This window comes from Ambystoma mexicanum, chromosome 3p, assembly GCF_040938575.1.
Source record: "Ambystoma mexicanum isolate Mex_15411 chromosome 3p, UKY_AmexF1_1, whole genome shotgun sequence".
NCBI classification, from domain to species: domain Eukaryota; kingdom Metazoa; phylum Chordata; class Amphibia; order Caudata; family Ambystomatidae; genus Ambystoma; species Ambystoma mexicanum.
Genome location: NC_090925.1, coordinates 238,047,402 through 238,073,642, shown reverse-complemented (window position 1 = coordinate 238,073,642; position 26,241 = coordinate 238,047,402).

Genomic DNA, 26,241 nt, shown 5'->3' with positions numbered 1-26,241 from the left:
GCAATCAATATTATTGCTGTACCCAAACCTAATGCACCCCCACCCCCAGCTGCAACAGGTGTTACGTCAGGTGATACTAGTAAAATCCCACACAAGGGAAATAGATTTAAACGCAGCACATACTCAGATAATAAAGGTATTGACAACTACATACAAGATTCAGCACACATCTCAAACAACATATGGTACCAACACATGACCCACATAGGTAAGCAGACAACAGAGGACAGCTGCTACGTTTGCTCATTGATCCCATACGCCATGAGCGCTTCTCTAACATTCGTTGCCACGGAAATAGATGAAAAGGTAGCACGATGTATAATATACCTGGCACTGTTCCAGACGAAAGGAAGATTTCAAGGAACAGTGGTGCAGCTGGTGTGGAAAACACGAGATAAATATCCATATGAAAACAACTTCCTCAAGACTTATTTGAGTTACCACAAGAGCAGTTTACATGCTGAAGCATTCAGATACATAACAAGTGGTCCTGAAAAAGGAGAAACAAAGAAAATAACACTACAGTACCTACCATGTGATTGGTACGCCACTGAAGTTCCTGGTAAACAAGGATGTTGGGAAAGACCACTGGTGACAATAACAGGGAAGGTGTACATGGACAACAAATGGGACATAGGAGTGGTTGGCAGCAACATGGTAACAAGAGAAAATATTTCAACTATTTATAGACACAGCCATAGGTGTTGGATGACTTGGGTCAAGTACGTACCCATGCTCACGTGGATAGAGAAGGATGAAGACCCAATAACAATACTGCCACTAACTGCGCCTAAGGTATGCTACCAACATAAAGGAGAGGTGGACGTAGGATACAACACCAACTGTGCAAGCGTGATGGAGTTAACTGAGGGGGGAGCAGGAACAGCAGTAATAATGGACCATTACTGGGCCTGTGGAGAAAAAGCATACCACACACTGCCCCCTCTGTGGAATGGTATATGCACAATGGTGCATATTAATGTACCATCACTAGTGGTACCCAAGAAACATGTCAAATTGGCGAACTTCCCCAAAATGGATGAAGGGAACAAGAGGAAGAAGAGATCTGCACAACCTCAGAAGGGGCCAGAGAACAAAAACAACGGCACTAATACTGTCCTGAATAGAAGGAAAAGACAAGGAGAACCTCTGACAGGAAATTACCTATGGGGAAGGTCGGAAACAGCACTCACTTCAATTCCGCCAGAACACAGACTATTCAGCAGAGCAGCAATGTTCTTCTCCTCAATAATACATCCAGGACTACAGGCTTACGCAAACGCAAAGTGGCTCCAGATAACTCGATGGGAACTAATGATGACTATTAATTCCACAGTAAATGGATTCAACGCAATAAAAGAGGAACTGCGAGCTGTGAGGATGGTAGCACTTCAGAACAGATATGTACTGGACCTCCTCACAGCAATGGAAGGAGGAGTTTGCGCAAAGATAGGACAATCATGCTGCACATTCATCCCTGCCAACGATGCTGACAATGGTACACTGACAGAAGCAGTTTCACAATTGGCCCAGATGCACTCCAAAATGATGGATGAAAGTAAAGGTGTGAAAAAGGATGAGAGCTGGTTTTCAATATTATGGTCATGGATGCCATCTTGGCTGTCGGATGGACTGAAGATTATAGTTGGATGTACTATTTTGGCTGGAGCTACACTGATCATAATAAGATTTTGGAAGGCCCAGAAAGCACGCACCACAGACGAGATGATCGAAATGGTTGGTATGCACCCCTTGATGCCAACAGATGACGGCCAACACACAGGCACAATCATAAAAGAGAGAGAGAAGTTGCGCAACCAGATCATCACCAACCACCTGGACCCACCATATGTGAAGCTCGAAAACCCAAGAAACCCAAGGAGCTACATAGGGAAGTGGGTATACTGCACTCCTGGAGGAACCTGTGCATATATGTATTGGTCATTTGAAGACCATGTTAACCACTATGGACATTTGGGAGGAATAACTAAAATATGGAGAGTGAGAGGAGATAAAGAAAAGGATATACAAGTCGACCAGAGGGGGGACTGAAGTGGGAGAATGGAAGAACAAGCTCCCGCCAATCCCCTCTCGCGCTTGGCCTAGAGGATCAGGGCCTAGACACCCGCCACGAGAGGAGTTTGCCTATCTACCAGACGACCAAATACCCTGGTACAGGAACATACGGATGTGCCCACCCACCTTCCCAGCAGCCCGACCTGCCCATGCCGACACCTGCGGCATAGATCAACTCGACTAAACCAACACATCGTTAGAGATGCCATGACGACCTAGCCAACAGTCAGCACGTCTGTACAAAACGTACACACCGGACACTCCCACACCAATCCACACGAAGAACATACTCAGTGCTATGACGTAGGCGACGGACACACCCACGGACGTGCATCTTTATTATTTTCCACATAGGTTCTCAAAAATGCAGAAACGCAAGACGCATAATGAACTTATCTAAAAAGGCTTGCTCACGCTTCTTCTACAACCATGTACCATAATGAAGAATATAACGAAGACACTTTACTGGGGATAGAGCAATATGATACCGTAACCTAAAGCACAGTGCACCAACGGTTCCACCTATGCACTAGGCCCAAGTAGGCCGCAAGCAAAAGCTTCCATGAACATTAAATGAGCAAGAGCTCGGTTGCTGACCCTGCAGAATGAGCCCGACGAAAGCACACAGGTAAGGGTACAATGTTGCAATCTCGCACGCTGCGAGCCGACATCAAGGTCGCACCTGCAAATTAAACCAGTCACACAGTGGAAAAAACAATATTAATTGTGCAGAATTCTGTCTCAAACACAGTCCCACCTCACGTGACCAAGCCAAACCTGACAGGATGCCAAAGCCAGGGGAAAGAGACGCCTGAATCCCACGTTTCAAGACACAAGCAGATACAATTAAAAGACTCAATGGACATCTGCGACAGTGGGAGTAGTCGGCCTTCCAGCATATGAATAAATCCTCACATTGTCTGCACCTACCCATAGTGAAACATTGTTGCAAATGACAGGTACACCGCGAGCTGGGAACAGCGATGGTCCCAGACTGGGAGGCTCGCGAGCGGACCAATCAGAACATAGGGCTTTTATCACTGATGCCATTAGCATTGACCAATCCCCTGAACTGAAGGGACAACCCAATTATATCACCTGACTAACCCTCAACCACTAATACCGTTCTCTATACGTATGCTATACTAACCCTACCACTCGAGTAACCAATCCAGAGTGGAGATAGGTTTTTTGCTAACTTTCTAAGGTGACGCAAGTAGCGCGTCATACTAAGGTAAAAAGGGCCTGCGAGCCCCACGATTGTGTGTGTGTCAGGACGGACGCGTACGATCCTTGACCCATCCCTGCCGTTTTGTCTAATAAACAGCAGAATCACCTTGCTTCTTGCATGTGTCTCATACTCTATCTCTTTTGGGATATACGGGAGGAGTTGGGGCCTCCCTGCCCGGAGGTCTGCGGACGGCCCGGCCGACCCCGGCAGAATTTCCCCCCGACAATACCCAGGACACAGCTAATATAGAGCATGTGCATAGATAATGGTTACATTTGCAGAGTACACATGCAACATTATTTCTGGGAATGCAGCATGCGCTGGGAGATAATTTGCAATGGCTACTTTGACTTTACACTCAGTAAGAGTGTCAGCGATTAACTTTAAGAAGTAAGTTGTGGGATCATTATAGATTTGAGCTATTAACTTACATGCATAAATGGTAGGTTGAAATAAGGTGCAGGCCTAGTGGGTTCTGTAGCATAGGATGCTCAGTCAATGCTGGAAGCAGTCCCAATGAGGAGGGAGGTTGGGACAAGGTTGCAATGCACTACATGAGGGGTGATTTAGGAGGGGCAGGCGGGGCAGTCTGACAGGGCGATGTCAGATGGCCACACACAGACAGGCCTGTGCCTTAGTGGGGTGCCTTTGTGGACAGGCTAGCTAATGCCTTCCGGTGTAGCCTAGCAAAGGAAATAGAGTGGACGGCCTAATGCAGAGCAGGTTGCTATTGCTAGGTGATGAGGCAAACAAATGATAACGCCGCCATTTTCCGACGGCTCTTCCTGCTCCTCCTGTCTCTGGCACGGACATGAGTGTGTACAGGGTGACAAAAGCACTTTTCATGCCCAAAAAAGCAGCTGGATATGCTTGTTCGGTGGTGGGGCTAAAGTGAGCAATGTGATTAGAAAAATTAACACTTTACCCAAGCGCACGCACAGGTGCCGACGTGGATTTCCTTTTTCTAGGGCAACGTGGAAGTTGCAGGCTGGGCTCCTATCTGCCTGATGGACTCCGGGGCTGTGGCAATGGAAAACACAGACAGGCCTGTGCCATTGTGGAGTGCATTTGTGGGAAGGCCGGCTGACCCCTTCCGTTACAGCCAATCGAATGAAATAGAGTGGATAGCCCAATGCACAACAGGATGCTGTTGCTAGGCGATGAGGCAAAGAAATGTTACTGCCGTCATTTTCCGACGGCTTTTCCTGCTCATCGTGTCTCCGGTGCAGATTTGAGCATGTAGACTCCGACACACACCCCCACCCCCGCATCTCAACATACACACAAAATACATTCAAATACAAACATTCATACACATCCGACACACCCCCCCACCCCCGCATCTCAACATAGACACAAAATACATTCAAATACAAACATTCATACACATCCGACACACCCCCCACCCCCGCATCTCAACATACACACAGAATACATTCAAATACAAACATTCATACACATCCGACACACCCCCCCCCGCAACCCTGCATCTCAACATACACACAAAATACATTCAAATACAAACATTCATACACATCCGACACACCCACCCACCCCCGCATCTCAACATAAACACAAAATACATTCAAATACAAACATTCATACACATCCGACACACCCCCCACCCCCGCATCTCAACATACACACAAAATACATTCAAATACAAACATTCATACACATCCGACACACACCCCCCACCCCCGCATCTCAACATACACACACAAACATAAAGCAAAATAAACCCGACACACAAACACAAACAGAGCACTTACCGGAGACGTGCTGGAAGGCTGGAAGGCAGGTAAACTGGAACGCTGTAATCGTACTACGGCTGGCGTGGTCCAAGGCTGAAATGCCTTCCAGCATCAAGCCTTATGGACCACGCCAGCCGTAGTGCTGGCCCTCCATTGGTGCAGCACACACGCATTACGTGGCTCGTAGGAGCGACGTGGTGCGTGTGTGTGCTGAGCCAATGAGGGCCAGTGTTTTGTCCGGCCCGCAAGACAACAAAGACTTTCCTAATGGAGGGCGGCCCACGGCCACCCTCCATTAGGAAAGTCTTTGTGCCTTGTGGGCCGGACAAAAGAGCATGGTGGGCCGCAACTGGCCCGCTGGCCGTATGTTGTGCACCCATGATGTAGAGGGTGACAAAAGCACTTTTCATGCCCAAAAAGCAGCGAACGGAAGCAGACAAGACCGATCATAGCATACTCACATACATATGATGCTCGTGTCCAGCTAAGGAAATCCCGGTTAAGAGCTGATATTCATGCACTTAGAAAACTATCAGTTGAGTGGAAACTCCATGAGGCTGGTAAGTTTAAAAATAAATATAGAAATTGGACAAAAGCGAGAAGAGCTCAGATGCATCATAATGATGCCCAAACCATGCTATTCTCTCTTGTATCCAAAAGTTCTGCCTTAATATGGGGTCATTACCAGCACAGACCTTGATGCAGATAAATGCAGTACCAGAATCAGTTTGGACACAATAGTACAGCTCCCTGTATGCTGCTACACCTTGGACGTCTTATCCTTCTCCCTTGCTTGCTAGTCAAAATGTTGACCTTACAATCACTGAAGAAGATCTTGTGTTTTTCAACTCAAAGTTATTTGCAAGCTCCGGGTCTGGATGTCTTGTCCATCAGTATGTTGAAGGACCACCCGAAAGCGCGGGCCAAATTCTATATGCAAGATTTTCACAGATTATTTTTTCTCGACGCATTCCACCGCCCTGGCAAAAATCTATAATTGTCCCAATTTATAAGAAGGGAGATCGCACCCAGCCCACAAATTATAGACCAGTGGCGCTATTGGATGTCCCGGAAAAATTATTTGCACGTTTTATATTGAAATAATTTTACTTCTGGGCAGAACAAAATAACATCCAGGACCCCTTTCATTCTGGATTTATGCCAGGTCTAGGTACAGCGATTAATTTACACAATTCACAATATTGAACATCAGGAAGGGCAGAATCAACAGCCCTTTTATGCAGCGACTTTCAAACTGCGAATGATTCTGTATTGAGAGAACTGTTATTTTGTAAATTAACTAAGGCGGGATGCCCTTAACACTTGCAACACTGGATCAGAGAATTTCACTCACACACACAGTCTTAGACTATCAACCTCTATAAAAACATATAGAGGTCTAAAGCAGGGCTGCCTGTTGGCATCAATCACTATTTAATTTGTTAACCTCAGACATCAGTGAATGATTTCTTAAAGCCATCTCAGATCCTCCTTGCCTGGCTCAGGATGCAATCCCCTGGCTCTTCTATGCCGACAATTTAGTTTTATTGACAAAGACGCCACAGGGATTGCAGGCCTTACTAAACGGGTTTGGATGAGTATGTCCGGAAGAATGAACCGATCATCCATCATTCTAAATCTAAGAACATCATCTTTGCCACTAGACAGAAAACCATTTGCAATATATTAAATGGTCTGTACAAGAAAATCCTCTGGAATTAGTTTGCCAGTATAAATATCCAGGGCTTATTGTTAATGACTAGCTTTCAGAAGCAACTTTTTATTGCGACATTGTTAAAACAAATCAAAACTGCATCAGGTCAAGCAGTCATAACAAATCAGAGATATGGCAGATTTTCTTTAACACTGGCATCGACATTTTATATGCAAAAAGCAGTACCATCGACTATCTATGGTGCTGAAACTGCATGGACTGGTTTATTCGACAGTTAATGAAGGCTCTTTTTGGAAGACTTTGCTAAGACTACCAAAGAGTGTATACATGTGCATTGTAAGATTTGAATTGGGCCTTGTCTCTTTATATGCAATGTACATGTGGAAGTTGTGCAGCCTTTATAGGAAGTGTATAATGAAGACCAAAAAGGGCTCGCTGCTGGATATATCGTTGAAATACATACAGATCGTAAATATATGTGTGTATGGCGGGTCAAAATACATGAGCTTCTGTTAGCAGTTGATGTGACTAAGGACATTTTAATCCATAATCCCATGAAAGCAGAGAAAACATTCTGGGAATGGGACTGGATTAATACTCAAACACAATGTCTTGACCGACAACATCTGAAGGTCTACACTTCGCTTGAGAAAAAGCCACACACTCCAGAATCGTATGTCACTCAATTCCCTTCTGCAAGATATCGTGACTTATTTATTCGATTTAGACTGAACATCTGGCATTCAAAAGAGATCTTGTCTAAATGGAATTTAATTCAGGCGAATACTAATATGTGTCAGTTTTTCAAGAAAGAGTCTGAATCTGAGATGCTTATACATTTAATTGTTGATTGTCCCCAATAATAATAATGAGGAAGAAATACTTTGAACATTTTTTCATTTGTTATCGAGTGATAACATCTGAAATGTTATGGAATATGTTATACAATGCCCAAAAAACATCTATGAGGTTGGCGATAGTGAACTATGTATTGGCCCTAAAGCTAGATGAGGTAGAGAAGTGAACAAATGAGGTCAGGTCCATCTGACGGCTGAATAATAATAATACTGGTGGCAATTGAAATGATGCAATTGTAATATGACTTCTTTATGATGGTGACAATGATGGATTATTATTTATACCAATGTTTTTCTTTTTTTTTGTTTTAGAATGTGTTATACAACAAATGTTGTACATTTTGTCAATAACACAGCAATGTGATGTCAGAATAAATTGATGAATTTATGAACAATAGGTTTTATTTGTATTTGTATAGTTTTAAATCCATCTAAATATGATTTGTACTGAAAAGTTGTTTCAACAACTGAATCAATAACAAAAAAAAGATGTCTCCCTAGATTCTCAGTTGCCTCACGATTCAGAAGTGTCTCAATTCTAATGTTTTGTTTTTCAAAGTACTTTCTGATATTAGGTATGTATTAACTCTGAACATTTCTGAAATATTTTGTTGAGCTTTTTGAATTGCACTTTTTGAATGTTGAGGTGCTACAATACATGACTGAGGGTTGTTCACTTCTAAGAACGAGTACCACACAAATACCCGGTAATTTGTCTGACACTTGCTTTGTGTTTTATCACAGGTGATATTTATAAAGGTGTTATATGCTTGTCAAACTCGTAAATCATAAATAAATGCTTCTGTTGTGCTGACAACAGTTATTAGGAAACTGTGGGTTTATGGCTGGCAACCTTTGATTTTTACTACAGGGGCAGAGGCAGAAATACCTGAATAGAAACAACTCAACCCATTGACCAGTCCAACCCATCGCCTGGCCAAACACTTTTTATAGCCCTTGTTTTTTTAAAAAGGATAAATATATGACATCTCAGCAAAGGTCTGTCCGTTTGCTTTCCTACAATGAGGAAGAGGCAGGACGCCAGGTATGGGGGGCTTTGTAGTTGGGACAGTGGGTAGGAAGGGCGTCTTGGGTACACGGGTGTTGGTGCCATTGGGGTGGGGGTAAGGGGTGCATAATTCCACTACTTCTTTGGTACACTTTGAACTTCGCCCTGAATAATGAGGCCCCTCCTGCACCACAGGATTGGCACAGGTGTCTGATCCGTCCCTGTGGAAAGGAGATGGGATGGATATTTTGCCTTTGTTAACAGTCTCAACCACTAATATTGCATATGCATGTTTTTAAGGCACCGGCTGTTAAGGTGAGCGAAAAGTAGCTCCTTGGGGCTGATGGTTTCAAGCTAAGCAGGCTCTCCTAGACATGAAGCAGGTGCTGCATAGCTCCCATTAATTTCAAACCTGGTGGCTGTTGGGGGAGGCTGTGCGCTGACTGGCAGCATGCAGTGCAAACATATATTAATATTATTGGTAAGGTCAATCTGGTAGGTCTAGCATTAATTATGTTATTGTACTTTTTCAATTGCAGCAATACAAATTGGCTCTATCATCCCAGCAGCAGTGGCACCATTAGAAATCCTGACATCATCTAGGACTTGGCCCGAGTAAGGATGACTTTTTTAAATAAAAACTATTTTGCTGTGGGTGAAGAAGGTGGGGCAGGTATAGTTAGAAGTCACAATAACAGATTTCAAACCTCTTTCTGAGGCTGCTGCTTTCTCTAATGCTATCGCCCAACAGCTGGTTTTAGGGCCTGCTCATCTAATCTTAATTTTGAAGTCTCAGGTAGCAGCATCGTTCCACCTGTGTCCCGGCAGGGAGAATCCAGTGAAGCACTTGTCCCAGTCATGCAGGCAGGTAAGGCTTTATTTTCCCTATGTACCATTGGTTGAGTTGAAGTGCTGAAGGTTTATTTCAGCCCTGTTCAATGAGTATCCAGGTGTTGTTTTTGCTGCCAATCTGTGACCTAGTCTGGGACAACACTTCACAAAGAAATTCGAGCTAGGAAGAGGTAGTATTCTGACACTTGTATCAATGTGGTGTGTTGTTTTTTTAATCCAGTGTTTCTGACCCTATTTTGCATGCGGCTTTTTTCGCCCAAGCTGTTCACATGGTTCCTTTTGAACCTTTGCATGTGGTTTTTCCATGTTTTTAAATCTCTTGTGGAATTTATTTATTTTTATTCCATCCAGTATTTCTAACCCATTTTTGCATGGGGTGTTTTACCCACCAACCTTTTCACATGGTTCATTGAAAATCTTTGCATGTGGTGTTTGCCATTTTAACTCTTTTTTTAAGGCTATTTACGTTTTTGATAACATGAAATGGTTTTAAAAAACTAATGTGACATAGGGGTCTGCAATGTTTTCACAGATTCAGGCTCCTTCTTGAGATAGATCGTTGGCTAATGCCCAAAGATTGTAGGGATCTCGGACAAAAAGTAGATGGAGAGGTGAAAACAGACAAAAGAAATGGAAAAACACGGAAATATGATGACTCTCATTTTAACTTTGGGTTCACATGGAACACAGTTTCTGGAGATGTTAAGCCGCAGTGTGTGATTTGTGATGCTACATTAGGAAATGACAGCCAGAAGCCAACAAAATGAAGGTGGCATTTGGAAACAAAATATCCTGTTTTAGCAAAAAAGACCAAGGATTTCTTTGTACGGCAGTTGCAAGGCATACAACGGCAAATATACATTGTTAAAAATGTGGCCTCAATACTCCAAATTCTTTAAAAGCTTCTTAGCACATTGCGTACTATCTGGGCAAAAACAAAAAGCCTTTTACAGATGCTGAGAAAGTGATTCTCCCAACCATTCTCGCTGTCAACCTGGTAATGCTTGGTAATCTTGTAGCAGAGAAATGCTAAAGTATCCCTATGTCAGAGTCCACAATTTGCCGCTGCATCACTGACCTGTCCTCTGATATCACTACAGAATTCATATCGTGTTTAAAGAACAGTCAGTTTTCCCTACAATTGGATGAGGCCACTGACATTTCACATGAAGCTTATTTGATTGCTTATGTGAGGTACTGAAATAGAAAATAAATGTTGGAGGATTTCTTATTTTGTAAACCAGGCCAAGGCAGAGCAACTGCACCTGAACTCTAAGAAATTGTTAACGACTTCCTAAGTTCCCACTGCCTTGCCTAAAGTGGGAAGCGTGTTTTGGTATTTGCATGGATGGAGCTCCTTTAATGTGTGGCGCTAGAGCTGAGTTAAAAGCAAAAGTGGTGGCAGTAGCTCTACATATTGTGTCAACACACTGCATGATACACTGAGAAGCTTTAGAAGTGCGCAATATTGGGCATGAACTCACAGAGGTGTTGACTTCTGTTTTAAAGATTGTACATTTTATTAAGATGCACCCAACAAGAGCCCGTCTGTTTGCCACATTATGTGCAGACATTTGAGTTGACCATTATGCCTTGTTGTTTCACACAGAGTTCAGGTGGCTGTCCAGGAGAAAGCTTTTAAATCACTCAAGAATGAAATGAGGCACTTTGTCCTGGGTTTATACCAGATGAAAGCAGAGCCTCTGCATGATTCACGCTGGCTTGTATTGTTAGCTTACCTTGGCGACATCTTCGAAAAGCTACATTTTCTAAACCTCTCCCTGCAAGGCACATAAACCACATATTTGCTATAAATGCAAAAATATCAGCATTGAAGAAGAAGCTGGAGCTTTGGAGGAGGAGGGTTGTTGTCGGCATTACCCATGCATTTGTATTATTAGCAGATGCTCTGGAGGAGATGCAGCATGATCTTTGATGTGTTGCTGAACTAATAGGAAATCATTTAAATGCTTTCATAACCAGTCCCGAAAAGTACTTTCCAGAGGACAATTGTAACCTGAATGACTGGGCAGTTCAGCCTTTCCTATCAGACATAGGGGGGCATGGACGTGAGGCATATTTATTTTAAATTAAAGAACAAGAAAACATGTGCAAGAGCCAATTATTAGAGAATTAACTAAGGATAAGGCTCCTATAAGTTGGAGTGAGCAAGTCTCTAGAGGCCAAAAGGATCAATGACACCTGGCATAATTGATTTAATTAGCACATTTGTGGTCTCCTCACATGTGATTCAGAAGTCAAAAACAAGGGCTATTCATTAAGCCGTGGACAAGGATAGTGATGTGCTTACATAGGAAACCTTGGCTTATGGTCAGACTGATGAGAGATGATAGATGAATTGGGAAAGTGAGGATTCATCTGATGCTACTCAAACACCTGGGCTTTGATTTGCTTATGTGCCGCTAACTGAGCCAAAAGTTAAGGATTGGGTGGGAAAGCCAAAGAAACAGTGTGTCTCTGGGTCAACCTGCTATACAATGTTGCATAGACAACTCCGCTGCCACAAGAGACAGCCAATGAAGTACTCACCTATATGCATTCTACAAGTAGATATGTTCCCCCAACCAATCCCTCCTGTTGATAGGTTTTACAGTTCGCCACATAGGATGATGTGCTAGATGATGCATATCGGGGTATAAAACCTCTGTTGATCAAGTTTGTATGTGAACGTGCAAGCATCAGTCCGATGTCTGCCAGTTGACCCTGCTTTATTCAATTGAGAATAAAGTAGGATGTTGCCGTGTAGTTTGCATCCATCCAGTATTGGTGTAAGATCTTTATTGGTAAAACCATCCAGCACAGGAGACACTTCAAGGTGCTGGTAGTAGTGCATATGGTTCAGGGCTAATTGACCTAGGTCCAGATCCAAACCTCCCAATGCTCGACTACTCCTGCCATTAGCCTGAAGACCGTAGAGCTTCCTGTGGAGAACAGCATGCAACAAAATATGTGTAAGAAGATATGGTTGGAAGGTCCCCTTTTGATGAAATTCTTGCCCTGTGGATGGAAGGCGAACTGGTTGGTTCAGGGGGAGTCGATGCATAAGAATTCAAGCTGAGCCACGGACATAAGTAGACATTGAGAGTGGCAGAAATAGGGGGAGGGACTGTGTGGTAAATAATATATATAAAAGCAACATGATTTTGGGGGATTATAAAGAAATGAAGTCGATACCTTAATTTCCGGTTCTAAGAGGACAGAAGGATATGCAGTAAAAAGTCTCCAAAAGGGGGTGTTAACGATTCCTGAGGCAAGGCCAACAAGAAGAGTGCATATCAAGCTCCATGATGGAGTAAAAATGAGATGAGATACATTTACTAAAGATAGTAAAGGTAGGTGTATGCAGACATTTTTTTTAAAGTGCACGTATGGGGTTATGAATGTGTCAGTATAGAGCTTTTGTTAAACTAATAGATATACAATGATAGTGCAATTAAGGTGTTTATTATAGATTTTTCAATCAAGAGATGATGTCAATCAGGAGGATAAAAATCAAAGGAAACTAATGAATAAATAAAGAAGAGACTCTCGATAAAACAATGAGATACTAACAATTAATAGAAAGTACACATGAAGGAACAAAAAGAACATTGTTACGTAGATCACTGTGGTATAATTGACAAAATAAAGGCATAAAAAACAGTTGAGATCTTCATCATGGGGGACACTCCTCTGTGACACTTATGCAGTACATTTCTAAAATACACTGGTATGATTAAAAAGTATCATTCGGAGTGGGTTCAAATCATGATCAATAAGACACTTATGCTGTGGCTTCAGGAGGGTTTGTTGTCAAAAACAGTATTACAACATATGACAACATACTTGTATGCCACATATAAGGGTAAAATGTTACAAAAAGGTTAGCTATTTTAGAGTTATGGAAAATGTATCAGAGCGAGAATGAAGATCCTGCTGAGGATGCTTAATCAGCATAAAGGGGAGGATGTTATGCTTTCAGCTCCCCTTTCCCCTCCTAGAAATAAGAGTGTATACACAGAGGAGAAGGGATTTAATCCTTTAAATGAATTGAAAGCAGCAGTGGGGGTACGTTAATCCGACATACAAACCCCTTGCTTATAACAGTGAAGATAACACAGAAGAAAGCAAATGCAGAGAACGCAAATATACCTCAATATGCAATGAAAGTAAACAGTGTGATGAGAAAAAGGATAGACAATTTAGGTAGATGGAGATAGAGGAAGAATCAAGGAAGCAGAAAGAAAGAAAAGACAAAGCCAAGGGAATAACAATAGTACAGAATGACTGGATGGGCAAATATTACTTAAGCGGGGCGATAGGGTTATTAATGGGGTTTGAGAAAGATAATAGTGGGAAAAGAAAGAAAAGGAAGAAGAGAGGGCACACAAAGAAGAGAAAGAATGCATAGGGAGGAACAAAGAAGGTATGAGGTGAGGCAAGATAAGGAGAAGTTTGAAGAGAAGAGACAAGAGGAGCTAAAAGTGCAAAGAATAAAAGTACATCGGTTGCAAAGAAGGTACGAGGAAGATGCATTTAGGGAGATGAGGAGAAGGGAAGAAGAAATTATCAGAAGTAGTAGACTAAAAGATGTCATTGTAGCATAGTGCCAAATGAAGCACAAGAATGACTTTAGGAAGAGAAAGGGTCACATCAGGCCTGTAGGAAGCTGCAAGTGATACCAAGAATACCGACATGGGCTGATGTGCGAGATACAGAAGGCATAGAGAAAAGACATGGGGATGTATAGAGGCAAATGAGGGATAAGGAAAACCCAAGAGAAAATAGAAGGTTCTAGAAGGTTCTCTACTGAGGGAAACTGGAGAAAGGCTTGAAACATAAATGACAAGCACAGAATGCTTTCTTTAAGTAGACTATATCTTCATGAAATGGAAAAGGATAACAGTCATACAAGTTGTGGCATAATGATGTCAAATGTAGAAAGGGAAAAAAAAACAAGAGAGCGAGACGGGAGGGAGTATACAGATTTTCAAAAGGGGTCAAATGTTCACATTTAAAGGACTGCCAAAGAGAGAACACCAGAAATTACACTAAATTTTGATCAATCACATGCACAATTGTGCAGTACAGGGGATGTATCCACGCCTTATGTAAGCAGACTACGGGCACTGAGAGGGCAGAGAAAAATGGGCCAGACTAGCCCTGCCGAGAAAACAAGGAGTGTAGGGAGATATGATTGTGGACCAGGATTTTTACAGTTTCCATTATTAGAGAAAGGCGGAAGACATTACACAGTATATACTGTAGCACAGATGGATAAAGAGAATTTAAGATCTAAATTACAGAGTTTAACTTCTAGTGCTGGAAAATGAATTTATGATTTTTGAGAGAATGATGTTTGATATAGGTGACACAAAAGGCTTGCTAGCAGCCATTATAGGGGAGAGAGCTGATGACATTTGGAGCAAGCAAGATAAGCAGGTGTGACTGCACGAAACACATCGGACAATGCTGCACCATTTCATAATTGCAGAGCAGATGTATGACAGGCAGTCAGAGTACAATATCCTGATACAACAGATAGGGGTTCGATTAAGACTAGGAAAATGGGAGAGGATGAAGACCCTGTCGCTTATATTCAAGACATTCAAGAGTGATGGCACATTAAGACGCATGAACTGTGGGATAAAACAGTGGCATTATTTTACCACATTTTGTGACAGGGACTACCCAAACCAGTGCAATGGCAGATGAAGAAACAGGTGGGAATGGAAGCAAAACCATGACCAGAAATATAATTGACGATCGTGCACCATTAACGATTGATGCTTGAGAAGAATAAAAAGAAAGCCGAGAGTAGGAAGCAGGAAGATGCAAAGTTAGTTCATAAAAGGTTGGAAAAATAGCCATAGAAGGAGCTGTATTGATGAGAAATGAAGGTCGGAGATGCAATCGGTACAGCAAAACAATGTAGGATTTCCCACAGATGAGAGTGGGTAACATTTTTGACCAAAGGGAATAGGAAATGGACCTAGAGGAAGAGGACGAGGTGGATTTCAGAACCCTCAGGGAAGAGGAGCTTTTACTGGCAATCAGTCGCAGCAATGTTGTAATTGCATAAGAATAGGACACATAGCCAGGACATGTAGAAACAGAAAAGGGATTTAGCAAAATTAGCGAGCTCCAGGAGGGGGGATGAGCTATGTTCCGCAATATAATGCAGAATCACAGGAGTATAATGTTAGGGTGCGATATAATGACAAAGGTAACCTGATGATTTGTTTTACTGATGAAGGAATAGTGTGCTCCACTCTTGGAATACATTATATTGTAGGGCTGCAATGACATTGGATAAATACTCCGGGGGTTTACAGAAACTGTTTAGCATCCATGGTAGATGGGCAATATCGCCTGTCAAGGAACTTTACAGAGCACAGGCTCTGCCAGCAGCCTCATATGGAGCAGAGTTGTGGGGGCACCTAAGGGCTTCACCCCTCAATGTCTCAGAGTATGATTTTCTTAGGGCAATCCTGATGAAAGCTAGGAGGGCTCCCTAGCTAGTGTTCTGATTGAGTGCAAACTGGCCTGTTATAGCAGGGGTTTTGGCCATAAAACCAGTGGCATACTGGGTCAAGATCTGGCCAAAGGAACATCTAGCATCCTACGCTCAGGCCCTAACTAGATTCCTAACCCTGGGGTGGGTGCTTGCTCCCTTCCATGTTCAGGTTTGTTCATCTAGAGCTCCACAAATTGGGGTTGATTGGGCTATGGGAGAGACCCCAGAGCATAACAGGAGGATTGAAGACGGTGGTGAAGTGACCCTACCAGGAAATGGTGCTAAATTAGATGAAGCAGGATTGCATGGTCCTGAGTACAGGACAAATGTATTTGACATATAAATGGTCATATGGGTTTGAGGAGTACCTTGATAATGTCAGCCCAAGGTACGCCCACTCACTGTACATTAAGCTGCACATCAACATTTTGAAGGTAGCTTCCTTTGCTGCAGGATGGAATGAGAAGAGCAAAACATAATGTATAGCCTGTGCAGTGATTAATGAATCCATTGTGCATTTTGAACTGTTTTGCAGTAAATTTAGTGATCTGAGACGGCAGTATTTGGTACTGCTGTTTAAACTCAAGAATGTGCGGTGGCCTCAAGAAGCCATGGTACTCTACTTGCAAGGGACTTGGTTGCAGTGTATGCATTATCAAAATATGTACACAGAGCATGCCCATTAAGATCAAAGTAGCCGGATTGTTGTGTCCTGAATGTGGAGTTAAGATTAACGCCTGGTACCTGCATTTTGGGCTGTCTGATAAAACTCTGTGAACAGATTTTTTTGTCCTTTGTTAAATAGATACATCATTTTGTAGTATATATTGTATTTATAACTGTGGGATTTTAACACTGTTTAACTATTATGGATTAATATGAACTTTGGAAATAGAATTTTGATTGGTGAAGTTGTATCATGAAATGTATTGTTTTATGCTTTTATGACTCCAACTGGCGAATAAAGTTGTGTTTGATCATCACATTATATTGTTAAAATGTTAACTCTCACCCATAATTCACTGCAGTCAGCTATCTCTGGAAGTAAATATACCCTTGTGCAAAGAATAGAAATATTGGGTAGCCAGCTGTAATTGAATTTGTTTAATCACATCTCCTGTTGGAAAAATGAACATCTTAACTGTGTACTACACACATCATTGGTTTTATACAATGACAACACAATGCACACTCATTTATGCTAATATGAACCTTACTTTTTGGAAAGCTTTCATTGGCCATTTGATTAATGGTCAAATATCACTTAATGTCCCATTGGACATAAACACTTCCTGAAACACATGACTTCCCATGCAATCTATCAAGAATAGGGAGTTTCCCAAATTTCACTGAATCATTGATATATGTTACAACCTTAAAGCTGGACAAAACAAATTCTCAGAAATCACATATTCAGACCTTTTAGCAGACTGTGTTCAAGACAGAAATAGACTGTCTAGTTTTTCATTGGAAAATGTGTTTTATGAGTCACTGTACTGAAAATCACACATCTGCTCAGCACTATTAAATCCCCACAGAGCTTTGAGGCCAGTAGCTATCTGTAATACAATGGCCGTATTTTTATAACATATATTCCACATCAGAAATCTATATTTTGTGATAATTATGTTATGCCCTAAATAAGTGTATCCAGTGTCACCTATTTCCAATGGATTTGCCTTAAAAATAGGCAGCCTAGCTGCCACAAAAGACAATACTCCTGATGTCATCAATGTTGGACAGGAGAGAGGGTTATTGGCCCTAATTACCATATTTACCTGTCATAAAAAGAGCAGGGGTGAGGCTGTTCCTCTGCAATATGAATGTTAGTGAGTTTATACTAGTCTTGACAGGCCAGAAGGCATAACTAGGAATTCCCTTAGATACAGAAGTATTATTGTATGGAGTGACTCTTTTATTATCGTGGTGACCCAGATTGATAGGTAAACTATTAAGAATACCTGATGAGTTTCTGTTTCGACAAGAAATCCCTATAGATGATGAAGAAGGGCAGGTGTTCTGCTTGGAGTTGTAAGCAGCAGTCATCACAGAGGAAAGGATGGTTCTTCAAGGGACATATGATGAGGCAAGAGGATGGAGAACAATGATAGCCCTCAGTGAAGGATACAGGCTGGCAGACTTGACAGACAAGGATCTGTTTAAGGATGAGTACTGAGATGATGAATTTAAGTCTCACTTATTTTATTAAAGTCGAGAATAGAGAAATACTGCAGAGAATGGCGCTGGTAAAAAAGAAACCATTATTTTTTCAGGAAGATTTGAAGAAAGTGCCAGATGTTTTATGTACCACAAGTCCATATGATGTGGGTCTATTAAAAGGAGTAGTTAAATCAAACTTAAACCAATAGCCCTTTTTCAACCTGCAAAGCAATTTCCCGTGTCCAGAGTGGTGGATGAAGGTATATTTGAGACCATCTCCACTCTAGTGAAGAAAGAAATATCAGTGCCACCTGATTCTCCACGTAAAACGTCTGTGTACCCAGTGAGAACATCAATGGTGAGGGGGGTCCTTGAGATGTATACAGGACCTTTGTCCCCTAACCAAGATAGTGGAAGATGAGTTTCCTTTGGTTCCAAATCTTGCGACAAAATTGTGCAACATCCCATCTAAGGCCAGATATTTTACAGTCATAGATTTAAAGAATGTGTTCTTTTTAATTCCCCTTCATGAAGACTCACAGGATTTGACTTCCTTTTCATAGACATATTTCCTGAAAAATGCTCATTTACCGCAGAGGTACTGTGAGTCCCCTTCCATCTTTAACAGAGTCTTTTAGAGGCTTTTAGGCAATGTTCAGCTCAATAGTTCATTAGTCCAATAAGTGGATGACATTTTGGTGTGTAATGAGAGAGAAGAAAGTTTTATTTTTATTGTATTTTATTGTGCATTTGTAAGGCGCTTATACATCAAGTAAATTGTGTTTCCAAGCACCCACAGGGCAACAAGGAGGGAACATGGGAAAGAAAAGCAAATATATCACAATGAAAGATAGAGGCAGACCTATTAGGCCTTGTGAGCATTCAGAATGTGCAACTGCAGAGAGAGAGCAGGGATGAGAGAGTGAGGAGTAAGTGCTAAGTGTACCAAAGAGGGAGTAAGCAATTGTAAAGTGACTTGGTAAGAGTGGTTGGCTGCCAATAAATAAATAAGTGCAGGTGTGGGCGGCCTAGACCAGTGGGTGCCAAGGCAACTGCTGGGAGCGGTTAGAGGCTGATGGCGATTGGTTGTGAGAGGCTAGGACCCAGAAGGACATGTAAGGGCCCTGGTCAACAATCTCAGCAACTGTGGGGTTTAGCAGAGGAAGGAAGAAGGAAAGGAGGGGGTGAAAAGGAAGGTATCGAGGAGCTTCAGGAATTTGAGGAGATCCAGCTCAAGATGAAGAGGAAGGGGGAGGCTGTTCCACAGGAGGGAGCCTGCCGAGGAAAGAGATTGGCCATCAGCTTGTTGTTTTGCGAAGAGTTTGACACAGAGAGAGTTGGTGCCAGAGGAATGTAAATATCTTGAGGGAGAGTATATAGTGAGAGCCAGTTGTAGATAGTGTGGTCCTCAGATCAGACAGCCTTGTGGATGATGCAAATGTATTTGAATGTGATCCTTGCAGCAACCGGGAGACAGGGGAGACATTTTTGCTCTGGGGAGATGTGGTCTGTGTGCTCGAGGCCAAGGATAAGCCTTGCAGCCCTATTCTGGATTAGCTAGAGGGGTCATAGAGAAGAAGAGTGTAGATAAAGGAAAAGGCTATTGCAGTATTCTAACCTTGAGAGAACCAGAGCTCTCGAGACATTGAGCTTCTTGGGGAAAGTGAGGAAAGGGAGAATTCCATTGAGGAGGTGTAGTTGAAAGTGGGCCTTCTTGGCAAGGTCATCAATGTGAGGGAGGAAGGAAAGAGAGGCGTCAAAGATGATTTCATGGTTTCTGGTTTCAGATGAAGGAGAAGTGGGAGATACCACAGAAGATGAGCAGAGTGAATGAAAGAACATGGGAACAGGAGTCCCAATGCGAAGGATCTCAGTCTTGCTGGCAATGGCAATGAGGCAGAGAGCAGTAGAAGTACGCCATGACTGAATGGCAGATAGGCAGGCAGATAGGCAGTCAGGATTGATGGATGAAGTAAGGAGAGGATCAGGGTGAAGTTTGAATAAGAGTTGTGTGTCATCTGCATAACACTGGAAGCTGGGGGAGAAGATGGAAATGAGGTGTGCAAGCAGAGCAAGATAAGTGTTAAGGACCCAGGGATACCATTTGGAGCCCGGGGGGGAGGTGTGGGGGGCATCACAGGTGAATATAGATGTGGGGAGGATAACCTGGGATGGAAGGTCATTGAGGAAGGAGTTTAGCCAGTCTGTTGCACACTCTGAGATACCTAGGGTATTGTGGAGCTATTTTATGAGGATGGAGTGATTGACCATATCAAATGCAGAGGAGAGATCAAATTGAATGAGAACTGCTGGAGAATTGGAGTCAAGAGATACAAGCAGTTCCTCACAGATGTTCAGAAGAGCAGTTTTCATGCATCTGGATGCTTGTAACCCACATTGATGGTTGTTTAGGCAACCAGCAAGTTAAGTGTGCTGGGTCAGTTGGGGGAAAACACAGCTTCTCCAATAGTTTCCCCAATAAAAGGGGTGATAGATATGGGGCGGTAGTTGGCTGGGAAAGAAGGGTCTGCAGAAGGTTCTTTCATGAGGGGCACATAAGGGAGTGCTTGAAGGAGGAGAGGAAATATTCAGTAGCAATAGAGTGTATGCAGATATCAGCAAGTGCAGGGGCAGTACAGACACTATTTACCTGGAGTAAAAGGGGTAGACCTGTTTGGAGAACACCTTAATGAGCGGACAACTCCTGTGATCTCATCAGGTATGATAGGAGAGAAGGAGGAGAGAAAGGCTCAGGGGGGAATGGGTGGCTGTAGGATCAGGGGGTGGAGGAAGGGGAGGGGAGAGGGATGCAACAGTTCTCAGGATGTCTTGAGTTTTTGCAGTGAAGTGTGTGGCCAGTGTGTAGAAGAGGACCTAGAAAGGAAGAGGTGTGGAGGAGATGGCAGAAGGATTGGCTAGTTCCTTTTAGATTTTAAAGAATCAAGCCTTATTGTTGGATGCACCAGAGAATCGAGGAGCGATGAAGGTATGTGCAAAGGCGGCAGCTGACACTCATTTTATCGGACATTAGTTGATGAACAAGGTTGGCAGGGCTAGGGGAGGAGCAGTCAAAGGGCCAGAGGACCCAGGTGAGAGGAGAGAATGGTATGACCAGAAGAGTGGGGTGATCAGTGGGGGGGTGAAAGATCAGTGTAGATGAAGGCATCAAGAGTGTATCCGGCACAGTGTGTAGGACAATAAGGGAGAATGGAGTGGGAGAGAGAGGTGCCAAGGTCACAGAAGATAGTGAAGGCCGTGATGAGGAGTCTAGGTGGATGTTGAAGTCATCTAGGAGAAGAAGTTTAGAGGTGGTTGTGAGTAGAGGGGAGGAGAAATCAGCCGATTCAGATAGGAACAGGGTGGTAGAGCCAGGTGGCCTGTAGATAGTACCAGTGGTCAGAGAGGAATTGGGAGAGACTACCAGCTTGCAAATCAGGCTCGGAATAGGTAAGTATGGGTGGGTATGAGAGAAGAAGGGACCTACTCAGGGAAGATCCCCACTACCACCACGGTTAGGGCGAGGCTTGGAGATGATCTCATAGCCATCAGGGAGAAGGGAGTCGGAAGCAGTGACTGAGCCTACATTGATCCAAATGTCAGTAAGAGCAAGGATATTGAGGTCAAGGTCTTCAATGAGGAGGCAGATGTCAGCAGAGTGTTTGATGGCAGAATGAGCATTAAGTGTGGCAAGATGCAAGAGGTCACCACCTTTGAGGGTTTTCTGAGGAGGGGTACATGGGTGTGGTACACCAGTCGGAGGGGATCAGAGAGCATGGAAGAAGGAGTAGTGGGTGTGAGAAGTTGATGAGAAATGGCAGGTGCCTGTCAAAGAGAAGGAGGTTGAGTTGAAGACCCTGAACCAAGATAGTGCCCATGTGATAAACATTAATGATACACCTGGATGATGAGAAGCACGCCAAGAATACTTCCCATCTAGTGCTTCCATTAATGGGTGAAGATGTGAGAGTAGAGATGAGATGAGGAGTCCATAGTAGATCTGGAGAGGGGGCAAAAAAGAGGATATCAGTAAAAATCTGTCTGGAAGTTACGCTGATATAGCTGTCTACAATAGGTAGGCCATGGTAAGTTGTCAAGATGTCTTTTTCTAAGCTTTTTTCTTCCAGACTTCATGAGAGAGCGAGGATAGGTGATAGTATAACAATGAGAAAATATAGGGTGTGTGCCATAGGGCGGTGGAGGATAGGAGGCAGAAAGAGGTGGGACTGCACAGCACAGTACGAACAAAAACTCACCAGGTGGCCTAGTAGCCAGGGGAAGCAAGAAAACAGATGCACTAGGGATACTTTAGTACCGCAGATGGGTGCAGAGATGTTAAAAAAAAACACACCAGGATTTTAACATGCACATGAGACACAGAATGCAATGCAAAAAGGTTGCAGAGATGTTAACAAACACACCATTATTCAAATATGCACAGGAGACAGATAATGCAATGCAAAAAGGATGCAGGGATGTTAAAAAACCCACCAGGATTCAAATATGCACAGGAGACACAAAATGCAAGGCAAAAAGGGTGAAGAGATGTTTACAAACACACCACGATTCGAATATACACAGGAAACAGAGAATGCAATGTAAAAAGAGTGCAGGCATGTTAAAAAACACAACAGGATTTGAATATGCACAGGAGACACACAATGGAATGCAAAGGGAGTGCAGAGCTGTTAAAAAAAACACACCACGATTCGAATATGCACAGGAAACAGAGAATGCAATGTGAAAAGGGTGCAGGGATGTTAAAAAACACAACAGGATTCGAATATGCACAGGAGACACACAATGGAATGCAAAGGGGGTACAGAGATGTTAAAAAACACACCAGGATTTTAATATGCACGGGAGATGCACAATGCAGTGAGAGGAAAGATTGCATAATTCACAGAGGTAGAATAGGCATACCTTGTTTCAACAGTTGTTTAGGTTAGTGGAGAAACAAAAGAAAAAGAAAAAGTGATAACAATGGCCAGCCATGACTCACACAAATTCTTAGGGGTGCACAAAGTTCCACAGGTCCAAGTTTTTGGTGAAAGAGGCTGTGTTCCTGGTGACTGTTCCATGTCGTACTGCAAGGGGTGCATAAACGAGGGGGCCCCACCAAGGCTCGGACAGGCTCAGACAGGGGCCTTCGTGGTTGCCATGGATAGGAGGCCAGCTAACCCTTTCGGCCTCCCTGATTGGCCTTACGTGCCCCTGGCCAGCCAATGGCAGTCACTGTAAGGCTGGCTGGGGAGGCATTTGTAAGGAAAAGATGGTGTTGGCCATCTTAGAACAGGAGGCCCACAATTAAGTTGAACAGCGCAGTTGGGCTGTTTAAAATGATTCCCAAGCGTCACTTTGAAAAATAACAAGTGCAAAATTACCAGAAATAATGGCGATCACCCGGGGCACTTTTGGTAAAAAAAATCATCAAGGATCAAAATGCTGTACAAGTGACCTGAAATTTGCAGGCAGCCCTAGCCCAAAGAGCTTACCTGCAAATTAAAATGAATCTGCTGCAAAAGTCATCTTGGAGGTGGCCTTCTGGAGAGGAGGCTTGCTGATGTTGCTGCAAGTCCCATGAAGCCGGAAAAAATAAGAGAAGGCAGGCCAAGCGGGGCCTAGTGGTGTGCCTTGGGTAGGGAGCCGGCTAAGCCTGCCAGTTTCCCAGATTGGCCCTTTAGTGTCCCTGGCCGGCCAATGGCAGTCACTGTTTGGCTCCCTGCAGATGCATTCGTAAGGAAAAGATGGTTCCAGCCATCTTAGAAAAGGAGACACAATTAAGTTGAAAAGCCTAGTTGGGCTGTGTAAGACGATTCCCAAGCTGCACTGCAAGTTAAAATGAATCTGATGCAAAAGACGTCCTGGAGGTAGCCTTGTGGCGAGGAGGCTCGCAGATGTGACTGCAGGTCCCAAGAAGCCGGAAAGAATAGGGCTGCGCTAGAGAATGGAGGGCTGTGCTAGAGAAAGGGGATGGCTGAATGCCAGAGGGTGTGTGTGGAGTGAGACACAGAGAAGATTCAGTTAAGCTCATGACTATACACTCAGAGAAATGATATAAAGTGGTCAAAGAGAAGCTCCAAGACTGTCAGGAAGAGGTATTTTTTACAGGACAGATGATCTCTCACAAAGGGAGTAAAGTGACACACGAGAGAGCAAAAGCAATTATGAAGACCTCAGAACCTAAACAGTGAGGGAAATGCATCCATGTGTAGGCCTATGTATCTATTGCAGGGCCTGGGTTTTTGGTTACACTACATAAATTCACACATTTTTAAAAAGGGTTTAAAGAAGCACAGGTTGGCAAGGGCAAACTAATATGAACAGATGAAATGACTGAAGGATTTCAATAATTATAAAAGGTGATCAGTAAAACTTTTTCCAGATTATCATGAAGAATTGTACTTATTTTCCCATTCAAATGAAGAAGTCATGACGGCAGTCCTCACAAAGAAAACAACATTAAGACATGGACTCAAGCCATTGGCCTATTATAGTGTTTTTTTAGGTCCAGTTATGAAAGGGAATTATCTGTGTGAGCAGTGTTTAGCTGCTGCTGCATTCACGATTGAAAAGGCTTCGAGTATAACGAAGGGGTGTTCAGTAACTCTATTTGGAGAGCAGGCATTATTGGCAATTTTAGAGAAGCCTAAAAGTACATTGACTACACAAAGAGCATCAGGATACATGATAATTATATTGAATCCTGCTATTAAAATTGGCAGGTGCAAGACAGTGAATCCAGCAACATTCATAGTTGCACCAGTTGGGCAGGATGATTATGTGCATGATTGCACAACGTATACTGAATTTTATGATGATATTCCCAAAGCTAGAGAAAATGCTCGCGGGAGGGCTGAAGTTCTCTTTATTGATGGTTCTTCAGAAATTGACCAAATGACAGGCGAAAGGCATACTGGATCAGCGGTAGTCAAGCTGAACCGAGAGAGTGAATTTGAGGTAGTGACAAGCGCAAGATTGTCTTCTCATTACTCAGCACAAGCTGCAGAATGTGTGGCACTTATTGCGGTGCATCTGAGATTTGAAGATGAGGAAGTGACAGTGTACTCTGCTATGACTACAGCAGATGCAAAATGAGGAAAGTATCCATAAAAATATAAATAAAAACACCCTTGTACCTCCAGGAATGAAGTTCTACTATCCCAAAGATTGTAAATAATATGTAGGATGTTGGATATTCTGCCCACCATCAGGAGAAGAATGTGGTTGAAGCCTCAACCAGAGGGGGGAATGAAGAGGAGCAGATGGATGCACTATCCCCAACTCCCTCACCCTCACCACTGTCATACTGGATTAGTGAGAGAACAGCCCTATATGGGACACCATGTGTTATGCCTACACCGCATCAAGTGTACAAAAGATGATATACACTCAAGCAACCATATCAAATGAATTCTGGCACTGAGAGAGTGGGATGATGTTATGTGGAAGGATGTCAGCATGCACCATTGGACATCATGTAGTGCTGAAGTGAAATTTGAGGAGGGCAGAGTGATGTCATGAAGAAGATATACAAGGATATACTGAAACGATATAAAAATACTTAAGAGTGAAGATGTAACTGAAGCGACAAGAGAAACATGTATGTAATGATAAAGTGATCATATACAAAGAAGACAAAGTAGTGTGCTGATCAATAAGTGTAAATAAACAGCAACACATGGTAGGTGAGGCATGTAAAAGCTTGCTATGGAGGAAAATGTAATGTGGCAAAGACAGTCATGATAGGAAGATGGACGCTGGCTCATGCAAATATCCAATCCAGCTACCTCAGAAACAGACCAGGGCTGCAGAATCAGGAGACATTGGAAAAGGTGATTTGTGTCCCTAAATCTATGTTGGCCTGGGATCAAGGATGCTATTTCAAGGAATAGCTACAAAGCACAAAGGAAGGGAGATGGATATGCCATGGACGTGAGACATATTTATTTTATATTAAAAAAATAACACATTTGCAAGAGACAAGTGTTGAACAATTATCAATGGATAAGACACCTACTAGATGGAGTGAGTAAGTCTCTATGGGCCAACAGGAGCAATGACACCCAGCACGATTGAAATAAATAGCAGTAAATAAAAGGTGAAAATAGAC